We start from the raw sequence: 13,163 nt of genomic DNA, 5'->3' as shown, positions 1-13,163 counted from the left end.
TTTTTTAATGGACTGTGGTGTTCATTCTGGAAAGGTTCTAGCAGTACTTTTTAAATCAAACAGAAAGAAAGAAAGAAAGAAAGAAAGAAAGAAAGAAAGAAAGAAAGAAAGAAAGAAAGAAAGAAAGAAAGAAAGAAAGAAAGAAAGAAAGAAAGAAAGAAAGAAAGAAAGGGGGTTGCTACTTACTACATAAAATCGTTAAACCGAAGTCTTGGGAGTATCCTACAGAGGATCCTATAGATCACCTATAGACACCTCACATCCTGGACATAAACTATTTCAACTCCTACCCTCAAAATGACGCTATAGAGCACTGCACACCAGAACAACTAGATACAAGAACAGTTTTTTCCTGAACGCCATCACTCTGCTAAACAAATAATTCCCTCAACACTGTCAGACTAGTTACTAAGTCTGCACTATTATTAATCTTCTCATCTTCTCATTGTTCCCATCACCCATCTCCTCCCACTTATGACTGTATGACTGTAACTTTGTTGCTTGTATCCTTATGATTTATATTGATATTGATTGTTTCTTGATTGCTTATTTGTACCGTATGACTATCATTAAGTGTTGGACCTTATGACTCTTGATGAAGGTATCTTTTCTTTTATGTACACTGAGAATATATGCACCAAGACAAATTCCTTGTGTGTCCAATCACACGTGGCCAATAAAAAAATTCTATTCTATTCTGTCAAGCCCAACCCAATTTCCACTGCAGGAATCCACAAATCCCACATCTTCAACAGATGTCCATCCAGTCTCTATTATAGACATCAAATGAAGGAGAATCTATCACCTCTCGACAACCTGTTCCATTGCTGAACAATGGGCCACAGTGGCACACAGTGGCACAGTGGTTAGAATGCTACTACTTCTGCTGTTCACCGACTGCTAGAAGTTCGGCAGTTCGAATCTCACCAGGCTCAAGGTTGATTCAGCCTTCCATCCTTCCGAGGTGGGTAAAATGAGGACCCAGATTGTTGGGGGCAAGAAGAGGCTGACTCTGTAAACCGCTTAGAGAGGGCTGGAAAGCACCATGAAGCCTAAGGGCTATTGCTATTGAACAGTCCTTAGCATTAGGAAATTCTTTCTAAAATTTAATCAAACTTTACTTTCTTTAAATGTAAGCCTACTGTTCCTTGTCCTCTCTTGTGGAACAACTCTGTCTCATCTTCTATATGACAGCTTTTAAGTTACTTGAAAGTCTAATCATCCATCCCTGGGGAATTTCTGCAGGGAGAGGGTTTCACAGCTGGCACAGAAATGGTCTTTTTAGGAAAGACCCTCCCAGATTCGTCTGAGCCTCTGCTGTAGGGAACGTTTGAATTGCGGCCTTCATCGCTCCTATGGGACCCGTCAGGCAAGGGTGACTCCCTCGTGGCTGGTGTTCTCCAAGCGTTTCCATTAGATACATCAAGCAATTGCTGATGTTCCTTATCAAGACTCAGAAGCACCTAATTTGAGACTAGCCGTAGGACAAAACCTCATCCCTGTGAGATTATTGAGAGTGATTGCAGTGTACACACGGCACAAATGTATATATGAAAGTGCTCACTTCTGCGCAAGACATGGTGCTCTGGTTTTCTTTAAAGTGTCCCATCCTCTTTAAGCTTTCCCAGGCAGCTTTCATTTTTGAAGAGATGAGAGCATTTCGGTATCTTCTCCATTGGCCAGGACCTTCTAGGGCATCTTCTAGGCCAGCCTCTACTCCAGAGGAAACTCCAGGTAGAGGCTACCCAGAGCAGAGAGAGATATTCAGTTTGAAAACAAAACTTGAACACCGTCAACACTTGATTTTCTTTATTTTAGATGAATATATATTGGTTGCTTTGCTATTTCCTCAAATCTCCTGATTCTTTCCAGTAACTAAAAGTATTAAGCTCCTTCCATTTTGCCTAAAACAGGGCTCCAGATGTTTTGTTTTGCTTTGTTTCGCTTGCAGAAAAATCCTTCCATTCCTTAAACTTTAGAAAATGTTTGGACTACGAAATAGTAGCATTACCTGTATTTTGTTTGTTTGACAAATGAAGGATAATATAATGTTGTAATCCTATCAATGCTTATCTAGAAATCAGGCTTATTGAACCACCAACACATCTTGTTTCTCAAGAGCATTTATGAGACTGTATTATTTTCAGATATTAGTCAAGCAAGCAATAGCATTTTCCTTCCCTGATCACTCAAAGACAGGTTTCCAGGAGTCTCTGTACCAAAAGGACTTTGTTGGACTGCAAACCAGTTTTGGAGAAACTTTCAGGGAGGTGGCCAGGCCAGGGAGAATTATATGAGGAATTTCCTAATTACTAGTGTGTCAAAAAAGAGCATCTGGGAAAATAGAAACAAATAATGGTTTGAAATGGCTGGGTCTAAATTGCTCAAATCATCTCAATTAAGGGAAATAAGCCAATTCAAAGTGTTTATTAAAAATAAACCCCCAGGAGGAACCCTGCAGAGGGATGTTTAGCACGTGACCAGCAACTGGCACTTTGGAAGGATTAAGCTTATTCCTGGAGCCCCTTAGAAAGCTGTCAGAATTGTGGCAATTTTATTCCAGGATCCTGGCAGGAACCAATCCTGAGAGCATCAAAGAAATCTATGCAATGGGATAAAGAAGAATTGAAGAGAAATCAAATCCTCTGAGAGGTTCCAGATACAAGTAGTCCTTGACTTATGACCACAACTGAGTCCCAGAGTTTATTTTTAAGTGAGACGTTTGTTAAGTGAATTTTGCTCCGTTTTACAACCTTTCTTGCCTCAGTTGTTAAGTGAACCACTGCAGTTGATAAGTCAGTAACCTGGTGGTTAAGCAAATCTGGCTTCCCCATTGACTTTGCTGGTCAGAAGGTCACAAAAGGGGATCACGTGACCACCACCCCCAGGACACAGCAATGGTCATAAATATGAACCAGTTGCCAAGCATCTGAATTGTGATCACCATGGGGATACTGCAATGGTCATAACTGTGAAAAACGGTCATGTCACTTTTTTCAGTGCCATTCTAACTTTTAAATGGTCACTAAACCAACTGTTGTAAATCGAGGACTACCTGTATTAATCAGCATGAATTTCAAAATCCAGAAAAAAATTAATGTTTTAGTAGATTTTATTGCCTCTGGATATGTGCCTTTCACATAAATGAAGAATTACATATTCCCAACTTATTCACACCCTTTTTTCAGTAACCAGTTTGTGCAATTTTAGCACATACCGTCATTATTAGAATAGAATAGAATAGAATAGAATAGAATAGAATAGAATAGAATAGAATAGAATAGAATAGAATTTTTTATTGGCCAAGTGTGATTGGACACACAAGGAATTTGCCTTGGTGCATATGCTCTCAGTGTACATAAAAGAAAAGATACGTTCATCAAGGTACAATGTTTACAACACAATTGATGGTCAATATATCAATATAAATCATAAGGATTGCCAGCAAAAAGTTATAGCCATACAGTCATACGTGGAAAGAGATTGGTGATGGGAACTAAGAAACGATTAATAGTAGTGCAGATTCAGTAAATAGTCTGACAGTGTTGAGGGAATTATTTGTTTAGCAGAGTGATGGCCTTCGGGGAAAAACTGTTCTTGTGTCTAGTTGTTCTGGTGTGCAGTGCTCTATAGCGTCGTTTTGAGGGTAGGAGTTGAAACAGTTTATGTCCAGGATGCGAGGGATCTGCAAATATTTTCACGGCCCTCTTCTTGATTCGTGCAGTATACAGGTCCTCAATGGAAGGCAGGTTGGTAGCAATTATTTTTTCTGCAGTTCTAATTATCCTCTGAAGTCTGTGTTTTTCTTGTTGGGTTGCAGAACCGAACCAGACAGTTATAGAGGTGCAAATGACAGACTCAATAATTCCTCTGTAGAACTGGATCAGCAGCTCCTTGGGCAGTTTGAGCTTACTGAGTTGGCGCAGAAAGAACATTCTTTGTTGTCCTTTTTAATGATGTTTTGATGTTAGCTGTCCATTTGAGATCTTGCGATATGATAGAACCCAGAAATTTGAAGGTTTCTACTGTTGATACTGTGTTGTCAAGTATTGTGAGAGGTGGAAGTATGGAAGGGTTTCTCCTAAAGTCTACCACCATTTCTACGGTTTTGAGTGTGTTCAGTTCCAGATTGTTTTGGTTGCACCACAAGGCTAGTCGTTCGACCTCTCGTCTATATGCGGATTCGTCATTGTCTCGAATGAGACCAATCACTGTTGTGTCATCTGCGAACTTCAGTAGCTTAACAGATGGATCATTGGAGATGCAGTCATTGGTATACAGAGAGAAGAGAAGTGGGGAGAGCACACAGCCTTGGGGGGCCCCTGTGCTAATTGTACAGGTATTTGATGTGATCTTGCTTAGCTTCACCTGCTGCTTCCTGTTTGTTAGGAAGCTTGTGATCCACTTACAAGTCTGTTCCGGTACCTGTAGCTGGTTTAGCTTAGTTAGAAGAATGTCTGGAATGATGGTATTGAATGCTGAACTAAAGTCTACAAAAAGGACCCTTGCATAGGTCTTTGGAGACTCAAGATGTTGTAGGATGTAATGCAGAGCCATATTAACAGCATCATCTGTTGATCTATTTGCTGCAAGTATGCAAATAGGTATGCAAATTGCAAGGGGTCTAACAGCGGATCCGTGATGGTTTTCAGGTAGGAAAGCACTAGCCTTTCAAAGGTTTTCATGACTACAGATGTTAAAGCAACTGGTCTGTAGTCATTCAGTTCCTTGATGGTGGGCTTCTTCGGCACTGGGATGATGGTAGAGCGTTTGAAGCAAGAAGGAACATAACACATCTCTAGTGATTTATTGAAAATATGGGTGAAGATGGGGGCCAATTGGTCAGCACAGACTTTTAAGCAAGAAGGAGTTGTCTTGTCTGGGCCTGGAGCTTTTCCTGGCTTTTGTCTGTGAAATAGGTCCTGCACTTCCTTTTCTGTGATCACTAGGGGTTGTGAACCCAATGAAATGGGGTCAGTTGTAGGAGGCTTGGCTGTTGTTGGTGTGTCTGAGATGGGGGTTGTGGAGATAGGTGGCTGTAGTTTCCTTTCAAACCTGCAGTAAAACTCATTCAGGTCATCTGCCAGTTGTTGATTACCTTCAGCCTGGGAAGGAGGTTTGCCATAGCCGGTGATATTTTTAAGAGTTTTCCACATGTTTGCTGGTTCATTTGCTGAAAACTGATTCTTTAGCTTTTCAGAGTAGCTTCTTTTTGCTGCTCTTATCTCCCTTGTTAGTGCATTTCTGGCCTGATTGTACAGCATTTTATCACCTTTTTTGTAGGCTTCCTCTTTGGAATGTCATAACTGCTTAAGTTTAGGTGTAAACCAAGGTTTGTTGTTACTGTGTATTCGCAAGTTCCTTGTAGGTACACATAGGTCTTCACAGAAGCTGACATATGATGTTACAGTATCTGTGAGTTCATCCAGGTCTGCAGAGGTATCTTTAAAAATATTCCAATCAGTGCAGTCAAAACATGCCTGTAGCTTTAATTCTGATTCCTCCGTCCAGGTTTTCACTGATTTAATTATTGGTTTTGTGGCTTTAAGTCTTTGCCTGTAAGCAGGTACAAGGTGAATCATGCAATGATGCAATTATACGCTCATATGTTTAATCCTTAACCTGGGTACAATCAGTGTTTACTAATGAACTGGTCTTTTCTACTTTTCTCTCCACTTCTCTTCTCTCTGTATACCAATGACTGCATCTCCAATGATCCATTTGTTAAGCTACTGAAGTTCGCAGATGACACAACAGTGATTGGTCTCATTCGAGACAATGACGAATCCGCATATAGACGAGAGGTCGAACGACTAGCCTTGTGGTGCAACCAAAACAATCTGGAACTGAACACACACAAAACCGTAGAAATGGTGGTAGACTTTAGGAAAAACCCTTCCATACTTCCACCTCTCACAATACTTGACAACACAGTATCAACAGTAGAAACCTTCAAATTTCTGGGTTCTATCATATCGCAAGATCTCAAATGGACAGCTAATATCAAAAACATCATTAAAAAAGGACAACAAAGAATGTTCTTTCTGCGCCAACTCAGTAAGCTCAAACTGCCCAAGGAGCTGCTGATCCAATTCTACAGAGGAATTATTGAGTCTGTCATTTGCACCTCTATAACTGTCTGGTTCGGTTCTGCAACCCAACAAGAAAAACACAGACTTCAGAGGATAATTAGAACTGCAGAAAAAATAATTGCTACCAACTTGCCTTCCATTGAGGACCTGTATACTGCACGAATCAAGAAGAGGGCCGTGAAAATATTTGCAGATCCCTCGCATCCTGGACATAAACTGTTTCAACTCCTACCCTCAAAACGACGCTATAGAGCACTGCACACCAGAACAACTAGACACAAGAACAGTTTTTTCCCGAAGGCCATCACTCTGCTAAACAAATAATTCCCTCAACACTGTCAGACTATTTACTGAATCTGCACTACTATTAATCGTTTCATAGTTCCCATCACCAATCTCTTTCCACTTATGACTGTATGACTATAACTTGTTGCTGGCAATCCTTATGATTTATATTGCTATATTGATCATCAATTGTGTTGTAAATGTTGTACCTTGATGAACGTATCTTTTCTTTTATGTACACTGAGAGCATATGCACCAAGACAAATTCCTTGTGTGTCCAATCACACTTGGCCAATAAAAAATTCTATTCTATTCTAAAAAAAATTTTTTTGCCCTGATGACATTTGAAGAAGCAGCAGGAGCAGTGGTGGGATTCAAGTAATTTAACAACCAGTTCTCTGCCCTAATGATTTCTTCCAACAACCAGTTTATCAAACTGCTCAGAAAGTTAACAACCGGTTCTCCCGAAGTGGTGCAAACTGGCAGAATCCCACCACTGAGCAGGAGCCTCTTTGTGAGGACTTGAACACTTGCCAGTTATTGGCAGAAGTATAAGGCAGACATAAATACAGGTAACAAAAGAGCTCATTTCAAGGGTTATTTTCCTATTTCATTTATTAAAACGTCCTTACTGAAACTAAAGTAGCAGTGGAGGAAGGAGAGCTTAGTTTCCATTCAACACTTACATTGCTTTGCCTGAATTTGGAACCACTTAGGACACTCAGTTGCAAACAGCAACATTTGGGGGGGGGCTCTCATAGAGACGGTGCCTCGAGGATTCCCAGCCTTTGGGTAGGTCTCAAATCGTGGAGACGAAAACTGGCCAGCACCGGCTGTGCCCCACAAGTTGGGATCCTGGCACAGAACTGAAAAAAAGCAATGGATATTTGGAGTACAGAGCAAACAAATACATAACGGATTCCAAATCCATCCATTGGCTTTCCTAACCGTAAGTAAGCAGCTGTTCCTTCCACACTTTCTCTGAGAACCTCACCCTCCATCCCTCCCCAGCTCTGTTTTTCCGTGGGGGGGGGAGTTGGGGGGGCATTCAGCTGCGTTTCCAGGGGAGCCTGTTCTCCTGAGCAACTGGAAATGAAAATGAGAAAAGAGCTTCTGTCCATTCCAAAACTAATAGCCCCATTTTTAATAATCATGTTTTTACAGCAATTTCAGCCCATCATGGTGTCACAGAGGTAGTGATGAAAAAGCTTCTAATCCTTTTTAATAGGTTCCATTTGACAGCTGACGTGTCAGAGAGCCTTCGCCAGAGGCCCGGCTGTGTCACAGGATGACCTTGGAGGGCTCCAGAGATGTTGGCCCAGGGTCCATCTGGCCAGGAGGCACCCCTACTTCCCCACCTTCTTCAGAAATGGTGGGGGAGGGACTCCTCTGCTCTCTCTGCTCAAAAGAGATCCTGTGCAGACTGGGGGCCCTTGGCCCCCCACTCCTGGGGCTCAGCCCTGCTTTACAGCCCGTGCCGTTCCTTGCCACAGTCGTGACTCCACAGATTCTAAATGCCAAAATGTCGGCACCTTTGCTGTCCTAAGAGACTGGCAACACCTTTGGGCCCTCTGAAAAAAAAAATTCCTTTGCCCCCAACCCACCAAAACAATTTTCTCCTGGTAATGTAAACATGACGCCTTTCAGCTACAAGTCCTGCCTTGGGATTTAAGGATCATCTGAAATGTTATTGGATTCATAACATTTCTTGAGAGAAGCTCATTCTTTTTAAAAATCAATTTTGTAAAAAAAAAAAAAAAGAGTGCTGTTGAATGGCTATGAGAAAAAGTGTTTAATTTTTTTAGACAATACACATTTTAGATCCAAAGCTTGCCTACTATGCCAATAAAGTGGACGTTCTCTTTTTTTATTCCTTTCAAGGCATCTCAACATTGGCCGTGTTCCTCTCACCTCCAGGTGGTCAGCCTGATTACCTGAGCGCCTGGTTTTCTGAAGGGCAGCCTGTCTCCGTCATAAGTGCCCTGCTGATCCAATCTGACACAGTTGGCGTGCTTCAGGGTCCTTCCGTGAGACCCTGCCATCTCTCGGGACCCCTGGAGGGCATCTGCCCTTGGAAAGAGGTTCCCCTGAGACCCCAACACCCCCCCCCCGCCTTGGGTATTTCAAAGAGCACACAGCCTTGGGGGGGGGCTGTTCTAATTTTACAGGTATCTGATGTGATTCTGCTAAGCTTCACCTGCTGGTTCCTGTCTGTTAGGAAGCTTATGATCCATTTACAAGTGTGTTCAGGTACCACTAGCTGGTTTAGCTTAGTTAGAAGAATGTCTGGAATGATGTTGTTGAATGCTGAACTAAAGTCTACAAAGAGGACCCTTGCGTAGGTCTTTGGAGATTCAAGATGTTGTAGGATGTAGCGCAGAGCCATATTGGCAGCATCATCTGCCGATCTATTTGCTCGGTATATTTAGACTTAGTATATATAAGTCTAAGTCCTATTGCTATTGCTATTTGTCCAAGGATGCCTTCTGGTAAAGTAGATACCTGCTGGGTTCAAACTTCAGTCTCCTGAGTCAAAGGTGTTGCACTAACCACTAGGCTATCCATTCATTTCTCATGCATGTATGTATTTTAGTAAAGTTATTTCACATAATAGTTTCAAAAAAGGATGGTCTCAATCTTTTATCCCTGATGATGCAACCCAAGATTACACTGGTTGCTTCGGGAGCTTCAGAACATTGCTGGCTCCTGTTTAATCTGGGGTTTATCAAGATCTTTCTGACAAGTGGGGAGGCTTCTGAGCATGAACCCCTGTTGACTAGCACTGGAGACACCCAGGTTCACGTTTCATGTTTCACATGAAACATGAAACAGAAACATGAAATATGAAACATGAAGAGGTCTGTAAGGGGCGTGCATAAGAGCACAAATGTGCCTACCATTCCTGTCCTATTGTTTTCCTTTGTTATATCCAATTAATATAGTTATTACATACTTATGCTCATATATACTTATATATTATTTAGTTATTTTCATGCTTATGCATATATATACTGTGTGACAAAAATAAATAAATAAATAAATAAATAAATAAATAAATAAATAAATAAAAGTTGACAGAGTAAACATGGACCAGTCACATTATCGGTTCAACCTGCCCCTCAGGGTTGTTGTAGAGAAAAATGGCAAAATGCAGTTGCCTGTCTTGCCAAGAACGCCTAGTAAGTTATAAATTTAACAGTAAGGCATTTGGGGGAAATTTTATATTTTAATTCATGACAAAAACTGTGTCTTTCCTACCCATGTTTGGGGAAGAGAACAGCACTGTAGCCACAAAGGTGTGGAGCAGGGCAGGGAAGAGGTTAAGGGCTAAGAAAAGGAGAGGAGGAAACAAGAATTAATATCAAGCAGTATTCTGGTGCCTGCTTAAAAGTGGCTTTTCATGCTTACATTCTCAGCAGCCTAATAGCCACAATTAAAGGTAATTTCATTTATTTTGATTCCTCCACCGCAGGCAAAGGCCTGGCCAGCTGATGGTATTTCGCTTTCCAGAAGAGTGGACGGTTGGGAGCTTAGCAGGTCAAATCCAGAGCAGCCTCTCCAGCACCTCATCTAGAGTTCAGTTGGGAGTTGCTTCCCATCATTCCAACCTCACCCTTGAGTGAGACCGGGAAAGAGGGGTGGCCACGGCCAGGAAAGGCCAGGAAAGAGGTGGTAGCCAAGGCTCAGCTCTTGCCCAGGAAATCTCCTAGCCTTCCGGGACTTGCCGGCTCCTTTTTACATCTGCACTGGCACCCAGAAAAGCTGACCGGCAGTGAGGTCATAGTCTTCACAGTGCTTGCCATCAAAGCGTGGGCAAAGTCAAGACCCTTCCCTCACCCAACACCATCTTCTTAGTATCACAGAACACCTTTGTGGAAGGGGGAAAAGAAAATATTAATACAATGGCTGCTGACTGACCTCGTTTCAAGCCTGTAAGGAGATTCAGCTGCCCATTTCTGAGATCTTGGAGAGGCAGAAAACTGTGAGTCCTTTGTTTCACCTTGTTACCCTTATTTTTTTTCTTCCCAAAGACACATGTGGTTTCATAGCAGGCATGAAGGACTGTCTTAAGAGCTTCCTCCTCTAGAAAGGACCCCAGCTGAGACCTCAGATTGACTACACTACTGTTTCTCGACCTCAGCAACTTTAAGTTGGGTGGATTTCAATTCCCAGATTCCCCAGCCAGCATGGGAATTAAAGTCCACCCATCTTAAAGTTGCTAAGGTTAAGGATAATGTGTTGCATTTAGCTCAGAGATCCAGAATTGAAACTACTCACCAGCCAAGAATTTAAATATTGCAGGGTTCAGAGAAGATGCTTTATGGGGAAAAAGTGTCATACAAACAAATGATATTAAGGATAATGTGAAGGAGTTGTAAATACAGAGGAGAGACTTCTCACAGGCGCTGGGCTCCTCCAGCCATGGAGTGGAGCTTCCAAGGGCTCTGTCTTCTTGGCTCTCTGGCCTAACAAAGTTGGCAAGAGGAGAGCAAGGCAAAGGGACTTTTGGACTCTCCTGATCTGCCCCTGCAATTGCCTCTTGTGTTGGAAGAGGATCCATTTCCAACTTCAGTCCCTGTTGAAGGCCTTCCCTTCCCAGGGCTTTTGGGAGCCGGCAGGAAGCGCAGCAGTAGCCGAGTCAGAAGGAAAGCCCTCTTTGAGAGCTGCCATCGCCTGCAAAGCCAGGAGGCATTTTTCCCCGGCCACTGGGGGAGGCCACAGCTTTTGACCCCTCTCTCAGTGGGAACCGACTTTGCTGCCCCATAGACACAGCCTGCAGGAAAGCTGGCATCTGGCCAGCCATGGGCCCCTCTGTCTCCATTGGTTGCAGAAGCAGGCACTCTCAGCCTCCCCTTGTCCTCCCAGCATGAACACACACACACACACACACACACACACACACACACACACACACAGAATGAACAATGAGAACTGGTGGGATCTGCGAACCATTAGTCCTCTGTTCTCTTCTGGAGATGCTGAGGTGAGCCATCTGGAAGCATTTACTCCACAACATCCTGGGACTGAGTCGGATGGGATGGCCAGAACCAGCCCTTTGTGAAGCTGGAAGGGCCACTGACCCATTTAATGAGCTCCGGCGAGGGGAATTTCACACTGAGCCCCGAGCGGCAGTAACTCTAGATGCAAGCGAGGAGGTTGGCGTGGGAGGAGAGGGCCTAATTTCACATCTTGTCAATCACAGCATTGTGAAGTTTCCAGCAGGGGTCCTCCGAGTGTGAAGTCTGGAGAGAAGAAAGACAGGTCCAAGCCCAGGTTCTTCAGAAGCACAACTACACAAGAAATGTGGGTGGGGGGGGACTCTTTTCTTTTCTCTTCTCTGCAGCCTCCTCATTTCCTTTCGGAAAGAAAGAACAAGAGCTTTACAAACTGTGCAAATATTTAACCGACACACTGCTGAAAGGCAACTTTCCCAGAAGTGAAAGCAAGCCTTCCTTTTGGTCAGCAGGGAAGCTTTGCCCTCGACTCTGGATGAGCACCCTCTGGCCAAACGGGCACCCCACTCTCCCACCCCCAACCCCAAACATTTGCTTCTCTCTTACTGTCCTGGCCTGGGGTTCTGGCTCTGGATCAGGGGTCTCCAACCTTGGCAACTTTAAGCCTTGGCGGACTTCAACTCCCAGAATTCCCCAGCCAGCAAAGTTACAAAGGGAATTCTGGGAGTTGAAGTCCGCCAAGGCTTAAAGTTGCCAAGGTTGGAGACCTCTGCTCTGGATCCTAGAGTGGAAAATGGGCGTTTAGCTACAAGGAAAAAACATGTTGTCTTTGACTCAGAAATTTTGCCTAAAGCAGCATTCAAAGCGAATTTGGGGAATTCTCAAGGAAAACGGCTTAGACATTTCAAGGAAAGGCAGAAATATAAATGGACAGCTATTCAAAACTTAGTAGGGGCTCTTCATTTTGGTGAAGCTTCATGGGGGGACCGCCTTCAAAGCTGCCTCACAGAGCCACAAAGGCTCCCTGTTTAAGGAAGAGCCAGAGGAGCAGTGGTGGGATTCAAATAATTTAACAACCGGTTCTCTGCCCTAATCATTTCTTCCAACAACCAGTTTGCCAAACTGCTCAGAAAGTTAACAACCGGTTCTCCCGAAGTGGTGCGAACTGGCTGAATCCCACCACTGCAGAGGAGCCAATCAGTGGTGGGTTTCAAAAATTTTTACTACTGGTTCTGTGGGCATGGCTTGGTGGGCATGGCAGGGGAAGGATACTGTAAAATCTCCATTCCCACCCCACTCCAGGGGAAGGCTACTGCAAAATCCCCATTTCCTCCCAATCAGCTGGGACTTGGGAGGCAGAGAATAGATGGGGGCGGGGGCAGTCAGCATGTTTACTACTGGTTCTCCGAACTACTCCAAATTTCTGCTACCGGTTCTCCAGAACTGGTCAGAACCTGCTGAAACCCACCTCTGAGCCACATGGATGTCTCTTTCACAGGGAAAAAGTTGTTGCCTCACCTGGACAAGAAAAAGCCACGATGCCTCCAAGTTGCAGAGTCCCTCAGCTGACACCCCCCTTCAAGTTTACCCAGGGTCCTCAGTGGTGGTGTGGAGAGCTCAGTCAAGCCACCATGACCTGGGAAATCTGGCTCTTCAGGATGTGAAGACAAGCCGAACTCTGTTCACAAGAACTGTTGTTGGGGCAGTCAAGCATGAAGAAGGATCCGAGTCCTGAAAGCCTGCTCGTGATCTTCCTCTTCCTGACTCTGAAGACCCTGGCTGGTCAGCTCGGCTGGTCTTTCGGGGGGACTCAGCAGAAACTACCAGGTGC

Source organism: Ahaetulla prasina, chromosome 11 (assembly GCF_028640845.1).
Source record: "Ahaetulla prasina isolate Xishuangbanna chromosome 11, ASM2864084v1, whole genome shotgun sequence".
In the NCBI taxonomy this organism is placed as follows: domain Eukaryota; kingdom Metazoa; phylum Chordata; class Lepidosauria; order Squamata; family Colubridae; genus Ahaetulla; species Ahaetulla prasina.
The sequence above is the reverse complement of the archived record's forward strand: the minus strand, read 5'-3'. Positions refer to the sequence as shown.